At 46.3% G+C, this 27,268-nt stretch overlaps 1 pseudogene; it reads left to right on the forward strand.

Moving 5' to 3' along the window:
- Positions 1 to 1,027: 1,027 nt before the first annotated feature.
- Positions 1,028 to 25,341, forward strand: LOC140721471 (lysozyme g-like; annotated as a pseudogene).
- The last annotated feature ends 1,927 nt before the right edge of the window (positions 25,342 to 27,268 follow it).

Raw genomic sequence — 27,268 nt, forward strand, 5'->3', positions numbered from 1 at the left:
TATCTCTCAGCTGCTGGCACCGCACGCTTTGACCCGTGTGTAACTCACACCGTCCTGGATCAGCTCTGGAGGAGCACAGATTGTTCCCACACTGAGTGCACCGGAGGACAATGGATGGGTGATGGAAAACTTGAAGTGGGATGGTACAGATTTAACAGGTAACATGAGGTAACAATCACAGAAGGGGATGTAAATAGTGGGAACAAGGTGCGGGTGAATGGGAAATGCATGGACACCGGGAACATCAGTGATTACACTGAGATGGGGAGTAAATACCAGGACAGGCGGTTCAAACTTTCTTCAGCGTAGAGGCAGTGGCAGGTACGACAGGGTGGGGATTCCCTGGTTTAAGGGGTTATTGACTAAAGTCGGGATACAGACAGGGTGAGACCAATTCCGCAATTCTTTCTAACTGAAAGCCACCCTCTCTGATCAGGGACTGACTCTCTGATTACTGTTTCAGTTCCAGGGGACGGATGATTTCCGAAACAGTCTTTCCAGGGGCGCGCTGTTCCAGAGTGATCCCGGGCTGGTTGAACGGTAGGGTCAGGGTTTACATCTGTGGGGTTCAGTTATTTTTGACGACTGAGAGACCTTGTGCATTTTACAGTGTTGATTAACCGCATTCCAGGTTCCCATCCCAGTGTGGAAGAGGGGGAGGTGACCAGAACCGTCTGCTTCACCTGGAGAGATTTCACTTGTTATTGGAGAAGGGAGATCAAGGTGAAAAACTGCTGCCGTTACTTTGTGTATCAGCTGAAACCGGCACCCTGCTCCAGCGCCGTGTACTGTACAGGTAGGTCACTGTTCCCCTGTCACACTGAATATGGGTGCTGTGGCGTAACTGAGGGCGTCCCAAGTGACCAGCATGCACAACCAGGCTGAGTTTTCCAGACAGCTGCCTGGAGTGTGGACAAGCCATATCCTGGAGTGTGGGAAGGTGGGAATGGGGAGAGGGACTTAGGAAGAGACCTTGGGGAGACGCAGGTAGGAAGAGAGCGAGGGCAGAGCAAGGTAGGGGGGCCCGATGAACAGTCAGGTAGGGAGAGACCGAGGGACAGGCAGGTAGGTGGAGACCGAGGGACAGGCAGGTAGGGGGAGACCGAGGTACAGGCAGGTAGGGGGAGACCGAGGGACAGGCAAGGTAGGGTGAGACCGAGGGGCAGGCAGGTAGGGAGAGTCCGAGAGACAGGCAGGTAGGGAGAGACCGAGGAACAGACAGGTAGTGAGAGACCGAGGAACAGACAGGTAGTGAGAGACCGAGGAACAGGCAGGTAGGGAGAGACCAAGGGCAGAGGGAGGTTGGGAGAGACCGAGGAACAGGCAGGTAGAGAGAGACCGACGGACAGGCAGGTAGGGAGAGACCGAGGGGAGAGGGAGGTAGTGAGAGACCGAGGAACAGGCAGGTAGAGAGAGACCGACGGACAGGCAGGTAGGGAGAGACCGAGGGGAGAGGGAGGTAGGGGGAGACCGAGGCCAGAGGGAGGTAGGGAGAGACCGAGGGACAGGCAGGTAGGGAGAGACCGAGAGACAGGCAAGGTAGGGAGAGACCGATTGAAAATGGGGTAAGGAGAGACCGAGATGAGAGGAAGTCCGGAGAGATGGGGGGGTGGGGTGGGGTTGGTGAGTAGAAAGGAAGGGACTAAGAGGAGAATGAGATAGGGAGGGAGAGGCCGAGGGGAGAAGGAAGTAGGGAGAGTCCGACGGGAAATAGTAGAGGTCAGTGACGGAGGGGAGAGGGTCGTAAGGAGAGACAGAGCGGAGAAGGAGAAAGGGAGATACCGAGGGAGAGAGACGTCAAGAGAGGCTGAGGGGGTGGAAGAAAGGGAGGGACCAAGGGGAGGGGCCAGTAGGGGAGACCGCTAAGGTGGTGTGGTTGGGAGACCCTGAGTGAGAGGTATGGAGAGATTGAGGGTACTGGGAGGCAGTGGGAAATAGAATAAACAACGGGGAGAAGGCAAAGACAGGGTTGGAAGAAGGGCAGATATATTGGGGAAAGGCGGAGGGCAGAGTAGCAGCGGCAGTGGATATGGATGTGCGGAGAGTGACGGGAAGGGATGGACAGTGTGAATGGAGCAAAGTAATGACAGTGAAGAAGGAAGCGGCTGGATATGGTGTGAAATGTGATAAGGGAGGAGATGAGCGATTAGATAAAGTGTTTTCCAGGATAGGGTAATATCGGAGATGAAAATGAGAGGAATGATTTTGGTTTCATCACACACTGCGTCTCCCATCTCCTGAATTCTTTTCCCATTATGATGACCTTTTTCGGTATTTCCACACTTGCCTGTCTCTGTTCGTTCATTACAGCCCCGGAGACGACTACGACGGAACAGGCAAAACTAACTTCGACCGAAGTGTCCACGCAGGAACCGTCAACTGCCCCAAGAGAAGAGCCATCCTTAGGTACCAGGGCTTGTGTCTGTTACAGTCATTGGATATCTGTCACTCTGTGGCTCGCTCACTCTCTCATTCCCTCTTCCGGCCTCTCCTTTTGATTTAGAGCAACAATGTGGTGAAATTTCTTCAGCTGGAGTGTGATGAATCAGTGACCTTTTAGGTCAGATAATTGCTTATATTTACAGTGGAGGTTGATCGGTCCTTGATTAGGAGCAGAGCCGAAGATTACAGGGAAATTGCGGGAGAATATCTTTGAGAAGGATAATAAATTAGCCACAGCGCATTGTTTGTTTCATATTTTCTCCAGCCCACCCTGCAGTACACTTGTGTCTGCCTTCCAACTCAGGCCCTGAACCCCTACCTCCAAACATCCTCCCAGAATCAGAATCAGGTTCAATACGTTGTGAAATTAGCCGTTATGTGACAGCGGGACTCTATGATACAGCATCCAAAAATCCCGTATATTACAGTAAACAGAAATGTATTTCTAATGTAAAAATGTTCAGTTAAATAAACACTGCAGAGTGAGAAAAACAGTAGAACGGTGGAGTTCATTGGTTCAATGTTCATTCAGAAATCAGATGACAAATGGGGGGGGGGGGAATGAGGAGAGAGGCGGTAGGGAAGAACCGAATGCAGAGGTGGTGAAGGAGAGATCGAAGGGAGAGAGTGGTCAGGAGAGACGGAGGGTTGAAGGAAGCAGAGGGAAAAAAGAATAGGAAAACTGGCCAAAGGAAGTGTCAGGCGGGGTAGGATAAGAGAAATAGAATGAAAGAGTGAAGGAGAGTGCGAGGAGGGAGGCTGGAGAGCATCTTTGTGCTCTCTCTTTCTCTCTCTCCCTCTCTCTCTCTACCTCTCCCTCTCCCCCTCCATCTCCCTTTCCCTTTCCACTCCCCCTCTCTCCCTCTCTTCATCTCTGTCTCCCTCTCCTTCTCCATCTCCCTATCCCTCTTCCTATCCGCTTACTCTCCCCTATCCCTCTCCCACTCCACCCCCCCCCCTCTCTCTCTCTCTCTCCTCTCTCTCTCTCTCTCTCTCTCTCTCTCTCTCTCTCTCTCTCTCTCTCTCTCTCCCTCCCTCCCTCCCTCACCGAATGTGCAGTGAAACATGGGTTATGTTGCCAGGGGAGATAGAGGGGCGGGTGGCCAGTCCGTGGCTGGAGAAGGAAAACGTGGAGACCCAGAGTGACGATCAGAGCAATGGGGAAATTGGGGAAGTGACATGAAACAGATTGTATATATATATATATATATATACAGAGACGTCATGTCACTGAAGGAGGGACTCACTGGCTGTGGTGTGTCATGTTGTATTTCTGAAGAGATTGTGGGAATGATTGCTGAGTGAGAGGGATGAAGATATGGGGTGGTCTGGGTTACGGCCTTATGTTTGGTAAGGCCTGAACGGAGATTGATAAATTGAGTGCACGCGGGTGGTTTAAAGCCAATTGGGTGAAAGGGCCTGATTCCACGATGTATTACTCCATGTGCCTGTTCTCCATGTGGTCAAAAGCCTTCGCTCTTCATTAACACACAATACCAAACACCAGGAACTCTAGTCTTCTGCAGCAATGAACATATACCGCTCTAAACCAACATGTGGATATCACTGGCATAATTCCACATGTCCATAACACATTGCAATCCAGGTAACTGGGAAATCTCACACTCTATGTTTCTTCCACTCTCACTCTGGATTCGTACATCTTTCTCTTCACAATTCAGTCTCTTTTTCTCATTCACTCTCTATCGCTATCACTTTTCATCGCGCTCAGTGTCTGTCTCTCCCTTGTTATTTGCCTCTCATTTCTAACTCTACATGCTCTCTGCCTTACTCCCCTCTCCCTGACCCCCACCTAACCCGCCTGCCGTTTTCTCAGACTCGTCCTGCCCCTATCGTGAGCAATACCGACTGACAGCGTAGGTGATGAGGTCGGGGTGGGCGGATCCAATGTCTCAGACGGTGCTGGAGGGGGAGGGGATTGCGCAATCGAGGGGACAGAGACGACGCAACACGTGCCCTGAGCGGCACTTGACCTGACAGTGTAACCATGTTGACACTGGGCTGTTTTCTTTAGAGGAAGAGCACACGTGGATTGAAGTGCTGGTGGCAGCGAGGAGGCATGACTGACGAAGAGGTGCGGGAAGCCCACTCGGCAGAAGGTGAGAGAGTGAACTGACAGGGGGTAAGGTAGGGGTGAGGAGGAACGTTGGGGCCCATATTCTCTCCTTCGCTTCCCATTACGTCTCCTCCTTCTCTCTCCCTCCTCCGTGTCTCTCTCTCTTTCACTCTCTCTCTTTTCTCTCTTTCCACTCTTTTCTCTCTCTCTCTCTTTCCATTCTCTCTACTCTCATTCACCTCTTTTCTCTTACCTCCCTCTCTCAGCTTCTCTTGTTCCGTCAAAACCCCTCAACTACCTCACCAAGCATTCACCTTCCTCTACGCAGCTCCGGGAGATGTTCGGTAATCCAGATCCTCAGCTCGAACTTGTGCTGTGCATGTCGGAGATTCCGGAGGAGAGAGGGGCGACCCATCAACGAATGAAGAAGTCTACAGTTCCATCTCCCTGACGCTTCACACCCTCTCCCTTACTCTATCCTGCCTTAAGCCAAAGATACTGTCCACAGAGCCTTCATACTAGTGAGCCTCAAGATGTTGCTACATTCCCCTGATTCGCAATGTATCTCAGCCTGCGTGTTTTTAGTTGGTCAAAATATGAAGTATTATCCCAATGAGTAGTGACAGCAGAAGCCTAGAGTCACAGAGTATCCTGGGTATGGTCACAGTACACACTGACACTCCTCACTGCAGTGTGAGACGTCAAATTACATTCCACAGTGTATGGTTCCCTGTAAGGAACGACACCGTTCACTACAGAACTGGGTCAGTGAGGGGGCGTCACACAGTTTCCACCGTGTTCGTTCCCTGTAAAGACGGACACCCCTCACAACAGCACTGGGTCAGTACGGATCGTCATTCACCTTCCACAGAGTATGATCCCTGTGAAAGCCGACTCACCACACTACAGGACTGGGTCAGTGTGAGAGATTACACACCTTCAACAGTGCATGGATCCCGTAAACAGCCGGCACCGCTTACTGCAGGACTGGGTCAGTTCGAGTCACACCCTTCCAGAGTGTATGGTCCCGATAAACACCGGACCTCTCATTATAGGAATGAGGTCAGTGTGAGAGGTCACACACTTCCACAGTGTATTGTTCCTATAACCACCGACACACCTCACTGAAGCATCGGATCAGTGTGAGACACACATCTGCGCTCACAATAAATTTGAAAAATTACGTGACACCCGGGCTTCATTGTTTTAATTTATTGCCAATGATTTGCTGTTAACTGCTTGATTATACTGAAATAATGTGTAAAGTAATGAATAGCGTTTTGATTAAAAAGCAAAACCGTGAAATTGTCATGAGGTATGGATATAGTGTGTAACGTCTCTGGACCTCCGGATGTCTGAAGAAAGTATCCTGCCCACCCTTGCCCAGACATCTATGTACACTCGCACACCACAGGACACTCCTGTACATATCCACCCGGTCACAATGAAGCACTCTCATTGTCCATCTCTCACCCTGACATTCTCCCATTCTCCGCCTGACGTTCTCCCATTTTCCCTCTCTCCCTCGGACACACCTCATTCCTCATTCCTCTCTCTCACTACATAGCGTTTCCATCTCCCATTCCATCTCATTATATTTTCTCTCTGTCTCACACTGTCTCCATCTCATTCTCTCACGAGTCTCTTTCTCTATGCTCTGCATTACTACGTCTGTCCGTCGCGGACCATAACCCACCGAATCCCCTACCCATAGTTAGCCATCCCTCCACTAAGCTAGCGACAAAAGCTGCACAAAAAACTTCAGCTGAGGTCTGACCATGTTTCACAATGTTATGATCGACCAGAGAAAGATTCACCAGACTGACGGACTTAATGAGAGACTGGACAGGTTAGAACCGCTTTTCCTGGAGATACGGAGGCTGACAGGTAGAAGTGAAATGCTAAGCCTCTACAGAGCATGCGTCAGGCTGCACTTGGGAGTGTTGTGTGCAGCTTGGAATCTTTATTTAAGAGGGATGTGTTGACATTGGGAGGGGTCAGGCGGAGGTTCAGGAGAATAATCATCGGAATGAAAGGTTAACATATAAATAACGTTTTATGGCTCTGCGCCTGTACTGAGCGTGGTTTCGAAGCATGAAGGAGCCTGAACTATTGGTCTTTGCAATGCCTAGGTAGAGTATGTGCAGAGATGTTTCCTGTATTTGGGAAATCTAGGACCAGAGGCAACAACATCAGAATTCCTTTAGTCAAATAGTGATGAATCCGTGTAAACCACGGCCACAGGCGGCTGTGGAGGCCAAGACATTGAGTATATCTAAAACGGAGTTTGAGGTTTTCGATTAGTTAAGTTTAACTGTGACATTCAGTAAATCAGCCATGACGAAATGGCGAAGCAGACTCGATCGGCCAAATGGCCTAATTTTCCTTCTATGTCATGTGGTCTGAAAGAGATTTATTAGATCACAAGGGGCCTCAGTAAGATAAACAGCAACGCTCTTTTGCCCAGGACGAGGAACTCTAAAGCTATCGGGAGAGGTATAAGGTTACCACGGAAATTTCAGTCCAATCTTTGACCAAACCGTGAAATATTGCCCCACAACTAATGGCCCCTCTGAATCTGTGCTCCACCTGCTGCGTGACTTGGGTTCTCCTTTCCCTCTCTCTTCACCTTCTGGGTGAACAGTTGGCTGAACAGTTGTGTTTGTTTTTCCTGGTCTCCACATCCAGATAAAGATTAACGCAACAGCTGCTTCAGCCTCCCCCGTCCTTCAGTGAATATGTTCTCTCGGTGCATTCCCTGAGTGTACGGAATGATGTACGGCCAGTGCCAGAGACGGAGAGATGTGATATCGTCCCCAAGTTTGAGACTGAGAGTGGAACCTGTGGGTGATGATGTTGCCCTGCACCACGTGTCCTTCACCCCCTCGGTATGCGAGGCGGTGGGTGTGAGATGGGCGTTGGAGTAGCCTTGGTGAAATTCCACTTCGTCCGTAGTCACTGCAGTCAGTGTGTGGAGTGCTGGAGAGAGGATGTGTTTTAAACTGTGCTTGTGGTTGGCTTGGTGGATAGAGGATGTGTTTAAACTGTGCTTGTGGTTGGCTTGGTGGCGAGCTGACCGGCTTTGTCCTGGATGATATCAAATTCACTGCGAGTCATCGAAATCGCAGTCTTGAGAGTACCAGCACAGTCCTGAACTGTACACAGTGAAAATGTAACGTGGTGTATGTTGGGGCATAGACTACCTGCTCCCAGGGAATTCGAAAGGGTCCCAAGACGTTTCGGACCAGTAGACTGTACCAAGCTAACATGTTGGATGTTGGAGACATAGACTAACTGCATCCAGGAAAGTAGGGAGGGTCCCAGCACCGTCTTTACCTGTAGAACGTGAGAAGGTAACGTGGTAGATTTGGGACATGATTTAACTGTGAAAGGAACTGGAACCCACCCAGAATGCTTCTGACGTTTAAAGCATGGGAAGCCCTTGGTAGCTGGCTAGACGGGACCCTCACCACAGGAACTCCAACTTCTACTTTGTCATCATAAACAATCGTGAGATTTGTTTTCTTGCATTTCAATAGAATAATAACCATAACCGAATCAACGAAAGAACGCCCAAATAAGGTGTTCACCAGAGTGCAGAAGACAACAAGCTGTGTAAATACCAAATGAAGAGAGATCATAATAAATAAAAATGAGCTGAATATCGAAACAATGAGATGAAGTGTTCTTGAAACTGAGTCCATTAGTTCGGGAAGCATTTCACTGACGGGGCAGGTGAAGTTGAGTGAAGTAATCCCCTTTGGTGCAAAACCCTGTTGGTTGAGGAGTGGTAACTGTTTCTGAACCTGCTTGTGTGAGACCTGAGGCCCCTGTACAAGCACGCTGATGGAGTGCCGAGAGGACAGCATGTCCTTGATATTGGGATTTCCTGTTAACGGCGGCAGCTTTCCTGCCTTAGCGCATCATGTAGATGTACAGAATAGTTAGGAGGCATTCCTGATGGATCGGGCTGTATCAGTTACTTTTTGTAGGATGTTTTGTTCAAGTGCATTCGTGTTTACATTCTGAAAAGGCCAATAAGTTGTCAATAATGAATGCATGGGTAAATCCTAGCAAGGGTAGATGCATTCATGATATTATCATGTGTCTCTCTAATTATTTCTGTATCTGTTGATACAGAACATATCGTTTTATCTCAGTTGTGATAGTTATGCTCATTTACCTACGTTGTGAAAATCAATGCACTAAAGACACAAAATAGTGCACAGATATTTCTAGGTAACTTTATGATAAAGGAAACCAATCTAAACAGATTGCAGATAAGAGAGAATAAGGTGGCTCTGTTAATCGGTGGGATAGTCTTAGGTTACAGGATGATATTGAATACCGGAGAAAATCTACAGAAAAACTTGCCCACTCATCTCCTTTAACTCTCCCTCCCACCTCCCCCCCTCCCCCCACATTTACACGTACTCCTTCGTTAACGGTGTTCGCCGTTAAGAACAGAAACAAAGTTTTGAACCCTGGTCTACATTATCATTGCTCCATATTTTTATGAAGTTATATCAAGTTTCTCCTGAGCCCCTAACGTTCCAATAAAAGCCCATGATTGTTGAAACTCTAAACTCCTGTTCATGAACCTTGGGACAGGCAGCATCCTGGTAAGTCGTAACTCTACACTATGAAAAGTTACCTTAAGGAGATCGGAATTGCACAACTGTATTCCAAGTGTGATCATCAATGTGTCATGAAGCTGCAATAGGATTCCATTGATCTTGTGTTCTCTTCTCCAGCCAATAACGACATTTCAATAAACAGGTCTTCACCATTTTGATTGCTTGCATACCTTCATTCCGGAGCACAGAGCATAGTGAAGTACAGCACTGCAGTCCATTCGGCCACAATGTTTTGCTGCACATTTAACCTGTTCCAGAATCAATCTTAACTCTTCACTTCCGCATGGACGTTAAATGCTTAATGGGGTAGTAAGCCTGGGATTCAATTGTAATCAAGGTGGGGCAGCAGAATACTGATTGGATGAGGACTACCTAATCAGAATGGGTGGACGACCGAGATCATGCTCTCTCACTTTTTTGGGGATATGAGCGTGGGACAACGAATTCGACTGATTTCGTAAAGGTGATAACTGATGCCAAGATTAAGGATAGTCTTTGTTATTGGTCCAAATATCGAACAGGTTTTCAATGACATGCAGTTCGAAGAACTTCAGGTCTGTCTGAAGAATATCGCATGGGAAACATCCATGGACATTGGTGAAACTTAGCCTGGCAACTGCAAGGCGCCAAACGACGTGCAGCTAGTGGACAGCATACTTAAAACATACGAAACCATGAAGTGTATCCTGCCACTGAAGCTTCATTTTATACATTCCCATTTAGACTTCTTTCCTGTAAATCCTGGCGCTGACGCTGACCAACGTGGTTAATGGTTTGACCAGGACACTGCAGTCATGATGAGAGCAGGACAACTGGATTCCAACAATGATGGCTGGTTATTGTTGGTTACTAAGCAAGAAGCCCAAAACACTGAGCAGACGAAAATCATCAACAAAACCTTTTAGGTCATTTGAGCTATTGCAAATCGTCAGCACCGTTATGCAAGTAAACATATTATTTTCAATGACAGTTAATTTCTTTTTTATCCAAGTTCCTAAGTGATACATGTAGTCAGAAATTATACTTGTGTTCAAACATAAACAAAGACAAAATTCTAAGAAACAGGAAAATACTTGTTATTCAGTGTAATTAATATATCTATGTATGGCAAGTCATGCCTTCTGTGTGCCAATTTAATCTGTTGTTCTTAATCTTAATGTTTCTGTGCTGCATCCGGGTTAACAACTATTTCATTTTTATTTGAAATTGTTCATTTGTAATAATATTTAATAAGTTTTAAATCTTGATGCTGCCAGAAGAAATGATAGATTCGGCTGCAGCTACAACGATTGAAAGTCTGGTACGTGGTAGAAAATGTCTAAAGAGTTTTGACCCAAAGCAGGCGATGACACCGACTGACGATTACAGCTTGGATGGCGCAGCAATGCTGAGCCATAAGAATGTTTCAGGTCCGTATGCCGGACTGGCTCTTGAGGCAATGGTGAAGTTAATACAGTCGGACTAATCCTCGTTCAAATTGCCCGATAGTAGTTACACGTGTAATGCTCTGGTTAAGTACATGTTGTATTGTATTATACTGCTATGTTGTTAGGTATTTTTAGTTTAGCAAGTTTTTGATTTTTTTCTACAATAACAGCATGTTCTGTTGTTAAACCTCATGGACCAGTGTTTTGGCTTTGGCTAAAGTTGAGGAGCCATTTGCCAAACTTAGGAATGTCGTGTCAGCCAACTAAGTTCGTTTTGGAGCATTTCGTAACATTTCACCCGGGGGTGCAATGGAAGCTTCGAGAGAGCTGAGCGGGATCAGATTTCCGAGGGACAGCAGCCGTGTTTGGTGTGTGGAGAAGAGCACAAGGGTAGACGCTTGGAGAAAACACCTGAAGAGCAGATCCTATTGCCAGGAGTGCATTGTTCAAAATAATATTTTCAAGGAGGAAATGCCAATAATTCTGAGTTAGCCAGTTAGCACATGACGATCTTTGCGGGGAAGTTCGATCTGTGGCCGGTGACTGGAATCCATCATCGTGAGTAAAGTGATAGAGTCAACTAGTACAGAACGGAGCTCCAACATTTATGTACACGTTTAGACTGGTTTATCGGCAATGGGCCCTTTAGTTTTTTATTACTATTATTTTCTTTTATGATGCATGATCTGTTATATCCTGGTGAATGACAACTGTGCATGGGACAGCATTCACCCGGCAATCACCAGAGTTAAAGTTCCCTCATTTCAACATTCAAGCTTACTTGTTTGGTTGATACCAAATTGTACCGACCCAAGATGTGATATTTATGGAAGGCGCTGAGTCACGTGGCTGTCAGCAGAGTTAGTTAACGTGCCAACTTTGTGACGAGCTACGTGAGAGGGTCACGCTAGAATTAAATCTGTTATGTGACATGAGAGAATTGGCGACGAAGTGATGCAATCCATAAGTTCAGGGCCTTCTATTTGAAAAGGGAAAATCGGTCCTTGGAGGTCAGGGTTACTGCTGACTGGAAAACGGTAAGAGAATGTAACCTCTGAGGGAGAGAGGGAGAGAGAGAGAGAGAAAGAGAGAGAGAGAGAGAGAGAGAGAGAGAGAGAGAGAGAGAGAGAGAGAGAGAGAGAGAGAGAGAGAGAGAGAGAGGAGAGAGAGGAGAGAGAGAGAGAGAGAGAGAGAGAGAGAGAGAGAGAGAGAGAGAGAGAGAGGAGAGAGAGAGGAGAGAGAGACGAGAGAGAGAGAGGAGAAGAGAGAGAGAGAGAGAGAGGAGGAGAGACGGGAGAGGAGCTGGAGGAGAGTCGAGAGAGAGTACCTGAACCACCGGGATCGAAACTCTGTCAGGAGTAAGTGGATCATTGCCATTATATTGTGTCATGTCATATGATGTGGGCGATCATCGTCTAATCATTACTATATTGATATTGGCGTCCCCCCCCCCCCTTGCAGTAGTTTGCCGTATGCTCCTGTGCAGTGTTTTTACAATAGTGAACTCTGCCCTTATCAATACTCCTCCGAGTTTGTATGTCTGGCGGCAGTGGTCAGAGAAACACAACTTGTGATATGCAGCAGCTTCTCATACGAACTTTCACCAACTGCTCCCATCGTGGAGGGGGTGGGTTAGATTAACCTTATGCTACTCGTTGTCCAAGTGTGACCCGCAGGCTAGCGTAGGGAAGGAGCAGATTTGGAAGAAATGTGTGTACTGTCTGTGTGGGTGGGGTTCAGGTTCAGGTGTTGTCGGAAGGACCTTTGTTCAGTCAGCCACTCCTGTCACCGCTCACAGCCCTGGCGGTGAGGCAGGGGGATACAAGTGCTGAAGCACCTGGTAGGGCACCGGACAACAATCTGTGAACCTGGAGCTCCTGAATAATTCGCAATAAACCAGCAATGCCAGACAAAGAAGAGCAATGATCCGTGCCCTGGCGCCTTGTCGTACCTCGCAGGATTGGTTTATTGTTGACACCTGTACCGAGGGACAGTGATAGTCTTGTCTTGAATACCGTGCACAACAATCACTACATTGCACAGTGCATTGCGGTAGGAAAAGGGAAAACAATAACAGAATGCAGAATATATAACTGCCGCAGATACAGTGCAGTACAGTTAAACAATAACGATGTCGTGGCGCATCGCACGGCAACTTTGAAAGATTCAAATGTTTTTTTTATTATCAAAGCATACATCCATATGCAAATCTGATTTCTTAAACATTTCTTAGAGAAGCACGAGTCAAAGAAAGTACATGAAATTAATTCAAGGAAAAAACATTGAAACAGAACCCAAACCCTTCCGTACTCAAAAGGAACAGCATCCTGATCACCTAATTCCCTGCACGTCCACCGCCCCCCCCCCCCCCCACCCCGCAAACCACCGCACGAAACGACGAAACGGAGCAGGAACATTTGCTTCATGTCCCGAACGAAAAAAAAAAGACTTTTAGAATACTAACTGAGCAGTAACCCCGAAACTTCTTCCCCTCACACAACAAAACCGAAAAGGAACCGACGATAAAAGCACAGAATAAAAATAGCATAAATCTGAGAAAGTCCAGAGGCTATAATCGCAGCTTCATCCTCTGATATCAACGACATTCATCAAAAGAGGGAGACAAGACACAATCAAAGAGGCTTACCCGCCGCCTACAGAGACCCATACTATATAGATTACTTATAGATTCCTACTCTGACATGCAACCGACGCTGAACTCTCGCTCGCTTTTCGCATTTACCAAAGATATCTCGAACTTCCTTGGCAGATTAATGGACTCGTTAAACGGCGAAACGGTGTCGAACAGCAATTCCCGCCACGCATCGATGTTTCTTCTCATTGTGGTCGTCTGATTATGCACTCTTGTCACAGAATCTTCTCGGAGCCGCAAAAGCGCTGGAGCAGTCAAACCATCTCCAGGCTGTAAATGGCAGCCTTTAGCTGTCCCAGGAACACGGAAAAGATGGACGAAAAAAAACCGACTTAAAAGATGTATGTATGTTAGTGTCCTTTAGAGAGATGTCGACTTAGAAAGCGTTTCTTTAGCATTTCTGTCTGTTTTGGAAGAAGCTGGTTGGATTCTAATCCAGGATCACTCGCCTCGATGTCCAGTGTCGATGCCACTACATCACCGGCCAAATAGACAATAAGGTGCAAGATCCACTAGATTGACGTCAAGTCCATCTACTCATATTAGGGATATTCTTATCACGTAAAACTATGATAGAACATATTCCTTGTCCTTATAACAGTGGGTAGAAACTGACCTTGAGCCTGGCAGTGTGTGCTTTCATACTTTGGCATCTTCTGTCCGATTGGAAGGGAGAGAGGATGTCTGGGGTGGGTAGGACTTGGAGTACACTAGCTACTCTACCAAGGCACTGGAAGTGACGACAGAGTCCACGGAGGGGAGGCTGGTTTCCGTGACGTGTTGAGCTGCGTCCAGAACCCTCTGCAGTTTCTCACGGTCACAGGAGGAGCGGTTTGCGGTACCAAGCCATGATGTGTCCAGTCAGGATGCTTTCTGTCAAGGTGGACGTGGCTGCAGAGGTGTGGACTGCCACATGTAACTGGCTGGATAGGGGGACGGAATCGCGATGAGGTCCCACAAGATGTCTTCATGATCATTTGGTGGAACTGGGTGATCTTCCGTCTGGCTTTGTGTCTTCAATAGGGAGAGGACCTCTCAGTCCCCGACGTGCGTCCAGCTTCTTGTGTTAGAAGGAGGAAGTGCTGTGGCCGTTCCTTTCTGTTGATAACGATACCCAGCTATCCGGGTGCAGAGAAAACAGCCACCAACCAACTGCTTCTCGGGACATCGCAGAGCCAGCCTATTCCCATAGGTTCCTTTTCACCGGACAACTCTGGTCGGGTTGCATGTGGAGTATTGCATTTAGTTTCAGGGTGACGAGGATTTGGAAAGAGTATAGACGAGGTTATAAGGAGGACCTTTAGGAGGAGAACTAGAAGTTGCACAAACTTGGATTGTTCTGGTCCGAGTGGCGGAAGCCAAGGTGAGAACTGAGCGGATCATTATTCTCAAAATAGTAAGTGTTGTTGCCGCTTTTTCAAGCTCTGGTTAGGTTGCATCTGGAATTTAAAATTAGTTTCGGTCGCTCCATTATAGAAAGGAGGACAAGGCTTCGGAAAGGGTTTGGAAGAGGTTTATAGGCAAGACATCTATGAGGAAGATTTGCACGAACTCCTGTTATCCTTTCCAGAATGGCAGCCCCCAACAGGACATAGAGAGGCTGATAAGAGTCATAAATACAGTCGGCAACTGTAACCTACCTTTCTCACAGCATTAAAGTACCAGATAACGGAGGACATGCAGTTGAGGTGAAAGCGGAAAATGTTCAAAGGAGATGTGTGGCGAAATGTTTACAATAAAACAGAGAGTTGCGAGTGTCTGGAAATCATTTCAGGCGTGGTGGTGAAGGCAATGGTGTTTATGAGATTCTGCGATAGGCAAACAAATTCACAGAGAAGGGACGGGTATAGACAACACGGAGACAGGGTGATTAGTTTAACTAGGTATCACAGGCTTAACCATATCAACCCAACATCACAGAGTAAATGTTCTCTTCCTGCCCCACACGGTCTAACTGAAGAAATAATCACTGATGAGGGAAATTTATTTTCCACTCCATCGTGAATATTACGTCGTTCATTCTGAGTCTGTGACCCATGGTAATAGAATCTCATTCAAGGGAAACATCCTCCCAGCAATCGGTCTGAATTACCTGAAAGAACCGATCAATTCTTCTCATAATTTAAAGAAAACAGTTCCAGCTTATTCACTTTCCCCTTACACATACAGCCTACCATCTCTTGAAGCATTCAAGTCAGTGTGAGGAAACGTCCCTTCACTCTCTCCGTTGCAGGGATAACTTTCCTGAGGAACTGTAACTAGAAATGGAAAAAATATTTAAAATAGCATTCAGGCAGAGGGATTCCTATAATGAGGCATCAATGGCTTAATCTGGTCAGCCCACCATCGCAGACAAAATGGCCTCCTCCTGTCCTGCAGTTTTGTATGTTTTAACTGGAGAAGGAATCACTGATTGAGGACATTACTTTCCCACGCATTCCTGAATATCCGTTCCTTCATCCTGGGACAATAACACACGGTAATAGAATTCTCATTCAGGGGAGACATCCTCCCTGCAATTAGTCTGAATGGTCTGAAAGAATCCAGCATTTCTCCTCACAATTCCAGAGAATACAGACTCACTCTCCCCACACGCAGCAAGCGGGCCATCCCAGGACTTAGACCTGTCAGTGTAAGCAATAGTCTCGCACCCTCTCTTTAATCGGTAGAACTTTCCCAAGGAAATGTGACAAGACCTGGAACTAATATTCAAGGTGAATTCTCACCACACCTTGTAGGACACCTCCCAGTAAGACATCTCTATACCTCTTCTCCAATACTCCTGCATCACAGCACAATATACTGCTTTTTGCTTCCTAATTATTTGCGGTACCTGTATGTTAACTCTTAGTGACCTGTTTACAAGGACCGTGAGGACCCTCTGAACCATTCAATCTGTCCCCATATAAATATGGATTTTCTAGTTTGTCCACTAGGAATGGATGGCCTCACATTCCCCACATATTCTGTCCGTCTGCCACATCTTCATTCCTTCACTTCTGTCTGCATCCCCAAACCATGGCTGCGCCCTTCTCACCACTAACCCTGCCATTCAGATCTGTGCAACAGCGACACGGATATAATAAAGTTGGTCCTCACATTGAAAACTCCAATGTAGACTGTGAACAGCTGGGGTCTCACGCACAATCCCTGAGTCACCTAAATGTCTGAACGTGGTCCTTTTATTTCCTCTATCTGACATTGACCTGCTGACTAATTATCACCCAGGCATATTATCAAGAACCCCGTGTGCTTATCCAAAAATTTTAAGTTCTTCCAATACCACATTCATCAGTTCCCAATTTTCCATCTGTCTGTTCAGTCCTGAGCCCACACTGACTCTACCAGCCCCGTGGGTGAGGATCTGGGGACTTGGTCTGTATCGCTACCTGTTGGATACTTGTACAGAATTCAATGTAATTATTGACGTTTCAATGTAAACCGTTGTATTGGTAAAATGAAGCTCCTCACAGTTGCTGAATCTTTCCCTTTACTCGTACCTCACACAACCGCTCACATACCAATGCAGACAATCAATTAGTATTATCTTCTCGGCAGTATAAACACAATATTTGCAAATGCAGTGTAACTGCTTCGAGACCAATAGCACAGAGACCCCAACAACACCAGTTTCGTGGAACACCTATGCTCGGTCCGCCAGAAAAAGCAGGATCTCCCAGTGGCCACACATTTTAATTACACGTCCCATCGCCATTCTGATGTCTATCCATGGCCTCCTCTATTGTCAAAATGAATTCAAACTCAAGTTGCAGGAACAACACCTTATATACCGACTGGGTAGCCTCCAACCTGATGGCGTGAACATTGACTTCTCTAACTTCCGTTAATGCCCCTCCTCCCCTTCTTACCCGATCCCTGTCATATTTAGTTGTTTGCCTGTTCTCCATTTCCCTCGGGTGCCCCCACCTTTCTTTCTCCTGAGGCTTCCCGTCCCATGATCCTTTCCCTTCTCCAGCTCTGTATCACTTTCGCCAATCACATTTCCAGCTCTTAGCTTCATCCCACCCACTCCGGTCTTCTCCTACCATTTCGCATTTCCCCCTCCCCCCACTACTTTCAAATTTCTTACTATCTTTCCTTTCGGTTAGTCCTGACGAAGGGTCTCGGCCCGACACGTCGACATCGCTTCTCCGATAGATCTGCCTAGCCTGCTGTGTTATACCAGCATTTTGGATGCATAGTTGTGCTTGTGTGTGACTGGTAGATGTTGGGACTTTGGCTTGTGAGGCTTTACTCAAGAGGCAGAGGTACAGATATAATTACCCCACGCATCTGTGTGAGCTTGTAAAGGAGTCATCATCCAACATTTTATCAGAACTCCGTTCAACCTCTGTAGCTACCAGTAACAGAATTATGTCAAGATTTTGTAGGTACGGAGACATTACAAAAGTTGACAAAACAGGTGCTTCCCGGAACACTGCAAACCAGGACGGCCAAGGGTTCAGTGGTGTTGCCATTTCTCAAAAGATGATGGAGACTGACCTTCGGAGGGCAAATCGTTGCAAGTCTTCGATATACCAAGTTGTCCATGCCCACCAAATCGATCCAGCCCCCATTGGTGCTATAGCATCCCTTGAATCTCGGGTAGGCAATGCCTTGGTAAATGGCTGCGGTGACCATGGGAATGCATTTGGTCCCATCCAGGTTGACAAACGCTGGCATTCACTTCGTGGATCTTATGACAGCAGAGAACATCTTATGCAAGGAACAGAGACATGTGGTAGGAATGTTTGGAGCCATTAAACAAAAGTTTCCAAGCTGGAACAAAGAGCAGCAGCTTAAAGGTGCGCTTGCTGCTTACAACATGGGTCCAGATAATGTCCATGACTTCCATAATGTGGGATGCTTATACAGCAGGCCATGACGACTCTAATAATGTGAAAGAGTTAGTCGTGTCATGGGGGTTCTCTGAAACAGATCAATGAAAATACACGTTTATATCTTCCCCACATATTTTATTTTGTCTGGATGAGTGGTTCCGTGATTTGCTGTTTCTGTTGTGTCCTTCGGCTGTTCTGTCGCTGACAGGTAGTCGCATGGAAGTTGATGATTTTTAATGCAAGAATCCCGCAATCAGCGTCGAGTTTTATTCATTTCATTCATATCAGACGCGGATGACGCCCACAGAAATTATTCCAACCATTAATTGACTCTGCGGTTACCTAGTTTTATCTTGTGGCTGCCTTTTGACATTTTGGTCATCAGAAGGGAATCCGAATTCAAATCATTTGACTTTATTTTAATGCGTAAACTCAGCCAGATCTTGACTCTCTCTTCACCCTTCTACCGCTACATGCAGCAAAACAGTGGAAATATTTCACGATTCCCGAAAAATGCTGCACTGGGTTCTGTTCAGTATTTTCTCAATTTGCCATTTCCCCTCTTTCTTCCAGCGAACCTGGTGGCGATTGTGATCCTGTCTCGGGGAAAGTGTGGTCTCTCCAAATGTGTAACTCGCTACCTGGTGGGAATGGCAGCGGCCAATCAACTGGTCGTTATATCACAACAGCTGCCGATGTGGACTGCTTGGATTTACTCTCCACAATCATTCCTGTTCATCACTCCTGTGTGCAGTACTGCTAGATTTTTGCGAGCACCGAGGCCTCCGTCTGGCTGACTGTCGCTTTCACCCTCGATTGATTTGTAGCTATTTGCTGTGAGAAGATGAAGATAAAATATTGCACCGAGAGAACCGCTGCTGTTGTTATCGGGACAGTGAATGTGCTGACGTGTTTGGAGAGTGTCCCATGGGGTTTTACCTCTGAGCCTCTTGTAATAATTGATGGTAATCCCTGGTATTATGTTCTTACACCGAGCTACAAAAACTCTCCTTCATTGGCGGGTTTTGAGATGTTTCACCGTATTTTAACACCATGTGTCCCATTCTTTCTGATTTTGATGCTCAATATTCTGACAGCCAGGCGAATTCTGATGGCCAGTCCAGCACGCAGGCGGCTCCGAGGAGAAAAAAGTGAAGAGAATGACAAGGACCGGGAGATAGAGAACCGTCGCAAATCCATCGTTTTGCTCTTCAGTATAACGGGTAGTTTCATATTGTTGTGGGGAACACGTTTGGTATTTTTCATCTATCAGCGGATTTCAAAGAGTTTTGTTTATTATTCTGTCATGAATCCCGTTTACATTATAGAAGAGACATCGGGAATGCTGCGGATCCTCAGTTCTTGCACCAACACGTGTATTTACGCCATAAATCAGAGCAAATTCCGAGGGGATCTCAAGAATGCGGTGAAATACCCACTGAATCGGATTTTGAAACTCATTAAACGATAGAAATAAAGACTGTGCAGTAGTACAATTCAGCTACCTTCATGCCCCTATTCTGTACTCCCACTTGTGAGTAAACGGAAACAATATGATGAACTGAGTTTCAAACAAAGCAGGAGAGCATCTGTTGATGCTGGAAATACAGAACAGCACGGACAAAATCATGACGGTTGTCGGCCCGAAGAGTTGAATGTTTACTCTTTTCTATCTGCTGAGTTGCTCCAGCATTTTCTGCGTGCTGCCTTATAGTTATAAAACAACTATTTACAGCCGATCCCGACGACAGCACCGGCCTCAACATTCCAGAAAACTCCAAAGAACCATAGAACACTACAGCACAGTACAGGCCCTTCAACCCTCCACTTTGTGCCGAACCATATAATCCTTTAAAAAAGTACTAAATCCACACAACCGCATAACCCTCTATTTTTCCTTCATCCCTGTGCCTGTCTAAGAGGCTTTTAACTACCCCTAATGTTTTAACCTCTACCACCATCCCTGGCAAGTCATTCCAGGCACTCACAAACCTCTGTGTAAAAAAAACTTACTCCTGAAGTCACCCCTAAACTCCCATCCCTTAATGTTGTTCATATGCCCTCTGGTGTTTGCTGTTAGTGCCTTTGGAAACACGTACTGAATATCCACCCTATTTATGCCTCTCATAATCTTGTAGACCTCTATCAAGTGCCCTCTCATTCTTCTACGCTCCAAAGAGAAAAGTCCCAGCTCTGCTAACCTGGCTTCATATGACTTTTTCTCCAAACCAGTTAACATCCTGGTAAATCTCCTGCACCCTCTCCGTAGCTTCCACGTCTTTTCCTATAATGGGGTGACCAGAATTGAACATAATACTCTAAGTGCGGTCTCACCAGAGATCTGTAGAGTTGCAACATGACCTCTCTACTCTTGAACTCAATCCCCCTGTTAATGAAGCCTAGCATCCCATAGGCCTTCTTAACTACCCTATCAACCTGCGCAGCGACCTTGAGGGATGTATGGATTTCAACCCCAAAGTCCCTTTTTTCATCCACGCCCTTAAGTAACTGACCATTAATCCTGTGCTCAGTCTTCTGGTTTGTCCTTCCAAAATGCATCACCACACACTTATCCAGCTTGAACTCCATCTGCCATTTTTCAGCCCAACTCTGCAGCCTGTCTATATCCTCTTGTAACCTTCAACCACCTACAGCTCCATCCACAACTCCTCCAATCTTCGTGTCATCCGCAAACTCACTCACCCATCCTTCCGCATCTACATCCAGGTCACTGATAAAAATCACAAATAGCACGGGTCCCTGGACAGATCCCTGCGGCAGTCCACTAGTCACCGACCTCCAAGCAGAATACTTTCCTTCCACAACTACCCTCTGCTTTCTTCCTTCAAGCTTTTTTTTTATCCAAACAGCCAAGGTTCTGCTTATCCCATGACTAATGACGTACTGGATAAGTCTCTCCTGAGGGACCTTGTTAAATGCCTTGCTAAAGTCAATGCAGACCAGATCCACTGCCCGGCCCTCATCAATTTATTTTAATACCTCTTCAAAAAACTCAATTAGGCTCGTGAAGCACGATCTTCCCTTCACAAAGCCATGTTGACTATTCATGAGTAGACTGTACTTCTCCAAATGCTCGTAGATCCTATCCTTAAGAATTTTTTTCCAGTAATTTGCATACCACCAACGTAATACTCACCGGTTTATAATTCCCAGGTTTCTCCCTATTAAATTTTTTTATAAACAAGGGTAATACATTTGCCATTCTCCAGTCCTCCGACACTTCCCCTGTAGCCAAAGAGGATTCAAAGATCACAGCTAAACCTCCGGCAATCTCTTCTCTCTATTCCCCCAACAACCTGGGGTTGTTGTGTTATATCCGGCCCTGGGAATTTATCAATCTTGATGTTTAAGAAGATTCAGCACCTTTTTTTCCCTTAATCTCCACATTGTCCCGCACACAGGCCTGCTCTATTTCGACCTTTACCCTGATCAAGATCCTTTTCACTTGTGAATTCTGAAGCAAATTATTCGTTTAGGACCTCCCCAGCTCCTCCGCCTCCAGGCACATGTTGCCCTCTTTATCCTTTAACAGTCCCACCGTCGTTCTCGTAATCCTACTGTTCTTCACATATGCATAGAACGCCTTGGGGTTGTCCTTAATCCTATATGCCAAGGCTGTTGTATCGGGACCCAACTGCAAGACACATGCACTGAAGTCCGGGAAACAAGACGAGACGGAACCAAAGGACGGGACGGGATGCAGTCTAGGCAAGGGAATTCCGGCCAGGACGAGGGTTTGGGACCGAGAAGCCTGGGGTGGATTCCAAGCCCGAGACTGGACAAGGACCCAGAACCCGGAAACTTGGACTTGCCTCGGGCTCGGAACCCCAAACCCAGGCGAGGACTTGACGATGCTTGGCTAGAGACTTGGCTAGAGGCTTGGGGTGTTGAGGCTTGGCTAGAGGCTTGGGTTGTTTAGGCTTGGCTAGAGAATTGGCTAGAGGCTTGGGGTGTTTAGGCTTGGCTAGAGACTTGGCTAGAGACTAGAGACTTGGCTAGATGCTTGGCGTCTTGAGGCTTGGCTAGAGGCTGGAGATCTTGAGGCTGCAGGTCGAGGCTTGCGGCTGGAGCTTGAATAACTCGGAGGCTGCAGCTAGGGGGCAGTCTAGGAACTGTAAATCAACATGGAGCCGGGACTTAACCTTCAACAAGCCGGGATTCATCTTTAGCAAGACACTGACATGAGACGGGACAGTACGCAGACAGAGAGCCGGGACTTATCCTCCGACAAACCGGGTCTCATCTTTAACTCTACACCAAGGTGGGGCAGGACCGTCCGTCGGGTAACGGCAGAACGGCCGGACTTATCCGACAGAGGCAAAGAAAAAAACAAGACAGATTCCAGCCGCAGGGCAATGGCAAAACGGACTAACTTACCCCAAGGGGCGAGGACAGGAAAATTCAAACACGAAAGAACGACAGACAGTACCATCTCTGCATCGGGGTAGCTCCGAGTAGCCGTTACGGTCGGCAGCCCTGGCTGGCTACGGAAGCAACCGGATCCCTACCTAGCTCGGACTGGCTGACGGCCACCCAGCTGGCCCGGGAAGCAGCTGAATCCATACTGCAATGGCAGCTCCGACTACTGCCAGCAAGATTCCCAGTAGCCATGTTTCTCCAACGCAGCCCCAAGGATGGCAAGAGTCCGTTCTAGCCTTCCACCAGCCATCTGTGCCATGAGAATCTTGACAGGACGACCCCCAACCACACTCAATACCAGGGCCACTTATATTCCCAGTTCCACTATGAGCCTCAGGTGTTTCTGGTTAAGTCCAACCGAAGCAAGTGACCGCCGGAGAACCCAGAGTCCGGAGTCCGTGGGACAGTCCACGGACTTCGGACTGGACCATAACAAAGGCCTTCTCATGCCCCCTTCGAGCTCTCCTAAGTCCTTTCTTTAGCTCCTTCCTGGCTACCCTATATTTCTCATGAGCCCCTCCTACTTCCTGCTTCTTATATCTAACATATGCTTCCAATTTCGTCCTGATGAGCTGCCTCACGTAAAGATCCCTTTTTCATCTCACCTTCTCCCGGCTTAAATTGAATCTTGAGGCAAACCTATCACTCCTCCTTCCCGATTCTGACAAAACTGCCTGATATGGAGTATACTTTCGTCGGCACCACCATTCCTGGTCCCGTCATTACCCGTCATTTCCTTGACGCTCGTTTTCTCCTCTGTCTCTACCTGTGGCTTCTACTTCTGTTTTCCCGTTTGAGATAACTTCCAGTAACAGAAATTTAGCCTTCATTGAAAGAGTTGGGGGGAGGGGGTCTGGAGTTGGTTCGGTGGAAGAGTAGATGTTGTGAACCCAAGAACAAAAGACACAGGTGAGGCGAAATGGGAACTGACATGGTCTAATCCTACACAAAGTGCTGGAGAAAGTCTTTAGCTCAGGCAGCAGGACTGGAGAGAGATAGAGAAAAAAAGATCCAATTCAGCTGCAGTGTCTCTTCGCAAAACGTCCGTTGTTTACTCTTTTACACAGATGCTGCCTGGCCTGCAGAGCTCCTCCAGCATTTTGGATTTGCAGAACCTGCAGATTTTCTCTTGTTTATGATTGGTCTACTAGTCAGTTTCAACGAGATATTCGGCTATGCCAACACAGAACTGACCCTGGACAAAGAACAAGCGAATAATTGTTGAAAAGGACATTGATATAGAAACAGACACTTGATAATTAATGGAACAAAGGCTCAATTAATTTTGTATTTCAAGCGACTGGGAAATTGGAGGGTCTCTAAACAAACACGAATAGGGATATTATTATTTACAAAATTAGAAAGATGATGGGTGTAGCAGTAGATTGTGTTCGGATATTACATACTCCAGATGAAGCTGAATTGAGGAATCAGTTTGAGTCCTTCAGTAGTTGGTCGGTGAATTTAATTAATGTTAATCGTGAGCGGGTAATATCGTAATATAAACATTAAGTATAAGCTTGGTTGAGACGGATAGAGGGTAGTAGGGATAATCCTGGGAATTGTGAAACAGTGACTCCTGGCATCAATGGAGGCTCAAACATTGAAATGGGTTTCCCTGCGGGAGGATTGACAAATATTTGGAGAAGCAGCATTCGAGACAGTCAGATCACTTTGTTAGGGGAAGGTCATGAATTGCGCTCCTGAATAACTTTCTGTTATTATTTATTGTAATGCCGGTACTGTTTTGTGCAGTTTATGCAGTCCAGTGTAGGTCTGTAGTCTAGTATAGCTTTCTCTGTGTTTGTTTTTTTTTTATTATGTAGTTCAGTCTAGTTTTGTGTACTGTATCATGTAAACCATGGTCCTGAAAAACGTTGTCTCATTTTTACTATGCACTGTAGTAGCAGTTATGGACGAAATCACAATAAAAGTTGACTTGACTTGACTTAACTTGACGTGAAAGGGTGACAAAACAAGCTAATGTGGTTAGAGTGGTGGACGTTCAGTGCATGGAATTGAGTGAGGCGTTTTACAGGAGCCGCCACAATAGACTCACCCAGAACGTCGGGAGTCATGGGACTGATGGAATCTCAACTGCCGGGATTTGGAATGATCTTCCCTAGTGAATATGGGACTGGCAGGAGATGGGAACTTTCCAAGAGATCGGTTATGTACCCCGTCCTTTTTTTGATATTTTTAAGTGACTTGAAAGAGGAAGTGGATAAGTTAGTTGATAATTTGCAATTTGAAGCTCCAAAATGCGTAACGTTTAGAATCAAAACATTCAAGCTCGGAACAATGGAAGTCGGAGTTCAAATCCGGTGTTTCCTGGAAGGATTCTGTACGTCCTCCCCGTGATATTAATGGGCTTTCTCCCAAGTTCAACCAAGAAAAAGAGAAACAACAGTTAGCGATCAGGCTAGGGTAAAATTGATGTGCTGGGCACTGCGGCTTATTCTTATTCGCTTCATCTCTAAATGCATAAATGACACCTGTGTGGTGTTCCATCATGTGTTACAATGGGACATCGACACGGTGTAGAGCTGGGCTGTCATGTGACGGACGGAGTTCCATCAGTATGAGCTGATACATCATTAAAAGTTAAGCTGGATTACAGAGCACAAATGCCAGATTTTATCGCAGTGAGGAGGAACAGGGGAGTCATGTTATGAAAGCCTATAGATCCCTCAAAATTTCCGAACAAATTAATTTAGTGGTTAAGAAGGCTTATGGCTTAAGAACTTGCAACTCCGGATTAGTGATCTCACACTTACCTCCGGCGTCACAGACCTACGAGGGAATAGATGCTAAGGAAAAATAGGCAAATGTGTGGGTAACGTTTTGTGCAGGCGGGCATCAGGCTCTCAGCCAGGTTTGGTGCGATTGGTGTAAGAAGCATGGTTTTTAAACCTGTACTGAAAGGGTGTTTATATTCTAACTGGGAAGCTTGATGAAAAAGTGTGCAATTTCTTCTCTTTCTCCGTGTTCCACGCGATCGCAGTATTGGTACCTGATACCTGCAGTAACATGCATCTTTCCACTTCTATTTTACACAATAAGTTTTTTATCTCTCTATTCTACGCTGTACAACAACTGATAACCTACCTTCAGAAATCATCCCTCGGTACAGAGTACCGTTATCATTATACCTCAACATGCTATTCACGGCTTTCGGTCACGCTCTTGGGGTCTTCCGCATATATTCAGAGGAATATAGTCGACCTCGCCGACGAGGCACTTCCATTACAGAATTGACACTGTACCTTCGGCACACCCCGTGCATGGAGACCAGGGAACAACCAAAGTATGCCTTTGTCCCGTCTCCTCTGGCAGAGAAATTACCCTGAATGTGCATCTCAATCGCAAAGTCTGAAGGAACTTTTTCCTTTCTGTATGAGTCTCTGATTAAACTTTCCCTGTACTGTATTTGCCGACAGTGTCTTTTACATTTGTTTACGTACAGGACACTAAGGCGGTAGTGTTTGGTCTCTTGAGGGTGTATTAAAGTGGATAATTTTCCAGAGACAGGCGTGATATACCGCAGATTACTGAGAGGCAGCAGATTAGATTACTGCGGACAGAACCAATATATTTGTGTCCTCCATAGCTACAAAGAAGGCATCAGGAAAGCATTGATAAATGATATTCTATTATTCGTGAAAGGGGATGGATAATCCAGGAAAAGATTGACTTCTCAATCACATTTCACGGGGAGGAGATTACTGGACAGTATTCTTAGGCCGATTTTTCCAGGTGCTTCACTCTTGCTAAAATTTTCATAACCTGACTCGCTCTCCACCCACGTTTTGAATCTAGGTGTCATCTGTAAATTCAGTTTACCATATTATAATTGAAATCCGAATATTTATATGTCCTGACCATTAGAAAGTTGTTAAATAAGTTTGGAGGTGCACATGTATGTCAGGTTGTTGGAGGATTGGGGAGTATTGTGTTTTGCTGGCTGTAATCAGATTTGCGGTGTTCACAGATTTTGTCATCTTTAGCAGCAGTCGGAGTAGTTCTTGTTTTCGGATAATCTAGTGTGCATGCGGTTTTCAAGTTGTACATAGATATGGGGGTGCATACGGATTGGGAGTTGTGCAAGGGTTTCGGGGTTCGCATGTATTTAGGGTGTCTGCAGGTTTGGAGGTGTGACGAATCTAAGTTCTTTCATTTATAGATAACGTTAGTAATAAATTTAATTTGAACTTGATTTCTATTTATGTGTTTTATTTCTGGTATACGCAGCACGAGTCTTACACTGGGATGCATGTGGGGTTTGATACACACATGGATATTGTGGTGCCTTCTGATTTGAGGACATGCGCATATTTGAGGATGTGCATGGTTTTGGGAATACTCATATTCGTTATCGGATATGGGGGTGTAAACGAAATTGGGGTTAGTCAACGATTTGGGTGTTTTCGGCGGATCTGGAGTTCCACTCGAATTTTGGGCTGCCTGTGGATGTTAGTGTCGAGACATTTATTTTCTGAACTGTTTCACATGATTCTTGCTCCTGGATATGCAAAAGTGCATGTGGGGTTGTCAGCGAGTGTGAGCTGTGCACTGGATTGGGATTCCTTAGAATTAGGGTAGTGTCGGCTAATATTGGGGTGCACATTGCTTTGCAGGAGAACATGAATTCGGGAATGTGTTATGGAATTTGGGGTTGCACAGGGATTTGTGGTTACATCTAGAGTTTTGGAATAGTGTATTTTGAATGTGGGGTGACAATGGGTTTGCAT

This window comes from Hemitrygon akajei, unplaced genomic scaffold (genome assembly GCF_048418815.1).
Source record: "Hemitrygon akajei unplaced genomic scaffold, sHemAka1.3 Scf000056, whole genome shotgun sequence".
Lineage (NCBI taxonomy): Eukaryota > Metazoa > Chordata > Chondrichthyes > Myliobatiformes > Dasyatidae > Hemitrygon > Hemitrygon akajei.